Below are 3,716 nucleotides of genomic sequence, written 5' to 3' on the forward strand. Positions count from 1 at the left end.
ACTCTATTGATATTGTTATCTTTTAGAAGTGGAATGAGAGGGACTTTTCCGTCATAATGTATTCAAATAAGTACATTTATGTACACTCAAGTACAACATCAAGTTGATACTAATTGAAAATGTAAGAATATTTATTTAGATAAACTTGTTTACTTGTATATAAGAACTTAGATTTGTACATTAATGTTTGTAGAAATAAATATTCTTATCATGTACACTTTTTTTTTAATGTTAGCTAATTAAACATTTTATTTAAATTATATGTTATATTTAGAAAGAGATAAAGTTGCCAAATTAACTAGGAAAAACAATTTATATCATGCATTTAAGAGTACTTGTCATTAATACTCTGTGAAATGTTATATTAAGAGACAAATAACTTACTTTTCATTATTATAAATTATTTTGAGTTTTTTGAAAATCAAAAATATTGGGTTCATATTTATTGTGTATCAATGCTTGAATATTAAATTTAAAATATAATAAATTATAAATTCTTAACTTTTAATTTTTGGATTTATTAAGTGTTTCTAAAGCTGTTGGAAACATTAAAATTTTAGGAAAGTATCTTGTTTTATTTTAATTAATAATGATTTATCTAAAGTCTTAGAATGTGGAACAGGCATGCTCAAACACTACCCGGGAATAACGCATGACGAAGTTTTACTTAAGGGCACCATTGATGGGCAATTTTAAGTACTGAGTCTTATTTTTAATAATTTTCTCTTACCGTAATATTTTTATCGTCTATATTTGTCGATATAGGCAAGATAATACTCAACCGGCAACAACTGACAGGAAAACGTGTCTTCAAGGTTACGTTCCTTCTTTTCTGAGCAGACACGAATTTTCAATCAAATTTTGAATATAATTGGAGAAAGTTCATCACGAGGAAAATTCGTCCCTAACAAAACATACATTTGGAATATATCTTAATATCAATATAAGTAACAATGATATAGAGTGATATTCTACTTTTTAATTGTAAGATTTAATTATTCTTTAATAGTTAATAATTATCTTTGAAAATAAGTTTCTATTATAAATGAGAACTTACAATTAACGAAACACTTAAATTAACCCTTAACTACAGATTGCAACAATTTGCTCTATAGATTTAAGATATTCTCCTAAATTGAATATAGATATATTACTAATTTAATTATCACTCGTTGTGACGATTGTTTCAAGTTATTCAGACTTTAACATTCAATTTTTAAAATGCCTTTATAACTTGTATATGCAAAATCAGGGAATAGAGTGGCTGTAGCCTATTCCCCTCCAAATTCAATAATTTTTGTCTGGACCATGAAAAAATTATTTTTTGGAAGAAAAATTTAAATGGTAAAAGGTCATGTGATGAAATTCTTGGGTGGATTAAAATTTTTTCATCTTTGATATTTATCCAAGAATTAAAAATCTCATCCCCCCTTTCATAAAAAAAAGAGCAAGCACCCATGAGATCATTCAAGGCACTCATTTTACACTCTAATAATTATATTCTCTGCAAAAATAGTAAACTTTTTGTGTATGTTTGTCCTTAATGGGTGACCATTGGGATTAGGAGGCTGAAATATTGCATGGGTGACTTTTTTGAACCTGTTCAGGTTACGACAGGGGCATATTCTATTGCGACAAACCAAATATTGTTTATTGGAATTCAAGGGGACTAAAAAAGATGTTGAGTTAAAAATAAAAATTGGCAAGAGTCTCTAAATTAATTCAAAATAAAAAAAATAAAAAAATTATGGGTAAAAAAGAAACATGTGAAAATTGAAATTTCATTTTTTTTTTTTCTGGTGCAAAAAAAAAAGAACCTATTATGTATGTAGCAACCATTTATTCAAGGGTATGAAATTGTCCCATTCAACTTTTGACTGAAGTTCCATTATATATGTCTACATTATTTCTATTAAAAAAAAGTACACAAAGCTATTGGATATTAGCCAAATTCTAAATTGATTCAAAATAGTTGGTTTTCTTACAATTAAGAATTTTTACAATTAACTGATTTATGATGACATATTCAGTAAGAATTATTTTTTACCCATAATCACATTTTACAATCTTCTTTAACATACCATGAAAGTGGTCCTTCAACTTTATACAGTGTATACCCCTTAAAAATATAGTAGGTGCCTCCATTTTGATCAACTAAAACTACAAAAGTAGAGGCTAAACCTATTTTTGTAGTTCCTCAATGCAAGGCAGTGACTACAATTTTTCGTTTCAACAATTTTAGTTGTTTATTTTAAACGAAACATGCTTTGGCAAAATTAATTTCATTTATGTTATGATTTGAAAAATATATTTTTAATTTCAACTAAAAATATTAGTGGTATGTTACTCAATTTTTGAAAGGGAAAACATTCACTTCACACACTTATAACACAGGAGTTCTCCTCCATGTACCACTAACGGGATCCTGTGTATCTCAGTTTGAAAAGCATTTACATATTATTTTGACTATCTATGAGTCATAAATCTTAAATTTTATTTTTATATATATTTTGATCTGATTTCATATATGTCAATCAATATCAATAAATAAATAATTGATCGTCAAAGAAACGATAAGAGGCAAATATATGTATTATTATTTTTTTAAATTATAAATTAAGCTGCTTCTAAATATTGTATTACATAATTTATTTACGATAACCTCTTTTTTTTTGTCTACTCCAAATCTCGACATTCAAAATAAAGGAAGAAAAAAATAAAAACTTATGGAAGCTATGTAAAGTACTGGCATGTTATACCTTTTTGTGCAAGAGAAGATGTATATATTTATACCCTTTTGGACTAATAATTACAGTCAGAAAGAGTCAACTGAAAAAACGGATCAAGGTAAAATCTACTATAATATGATATAATACTGTGTGTCTGTCCGTCCGTTAGGATAAATATTTCGATACTGAGACAGCATGACAAAAATAGCAAAAATTAAGGAAGAACAAATATTGTTTCCATTTCTGCATCAATCAAACACTCCACCAAAGTTAAGAATGGGAAGAAAAATATAAGTTAATACATTATGGGGTTAATGAGTTAATTAAGATCATAGTTATTGTTTGAAAAAAAATTAGGGATAATTTTTCTATGTGTAAATAGTTTCAAGTATAACTAGCTTAAACGCTATTTCAATATTCTAAACTACCTCATATCAAGCAATATTGTCGATATGTCAGTAATCAAGAAACAAATGTTACTATTTTTAACTAATTTAAATATGACGTAGAGAAAGATAAAAAAAAGAAAACACTGATACGGAGGGATAAATGCCATTTGTTGAAAATTCGAGATTTAGAAGTAATTCCTAGAAATAAATTTCAATGGGAAAATTATTAAAAATTTGGTTCCATAAAAAAAAATATATACATAAAATGTAAATTAATTCCATTTAGAGATTATCAGTGGTATTACGTACATATAAATCTTTCGCAAGATCTTTGAAGATATTTTTCCTACAATGTTTATAAGTTCCACATTTTTTTATCTCCTTTTTCAAATATTTACCATGCAAATCACACGCTTTGCATAAAAAAAGCATGAGCAAGACATTTTATATTGACAGTAATATTGAAGGAGTATCTTCTCCCAAGTAATAAGATAATGAAGATAAAAAATATGAAAAATCTTTCAATAAATTGATGGATGTAGGAGAAGATTTAAACGTATGCAAGAAATTGTTATGATCAAGAAAAGGAATATATATT

The sequence above is a fragment of the Lepeophtheirus salmonis genome, unplaced genomic scaffold (genome assembly GCF_016086655.4).
Source record: "Lepeophtheirus salmonis unplaced genomic scaffold, UVic_Lsal_1.4 unplaced_contig_2647_pilon, whole genome shotgun sequence".
Classification (NCBI taxonomy): Eukaryota; Metazoa; Arthropoda; class Copepoda; order Siphonostomatoida; family Caligidae; genus Lepeophtheirus; species Lepeophtheirus salmonis.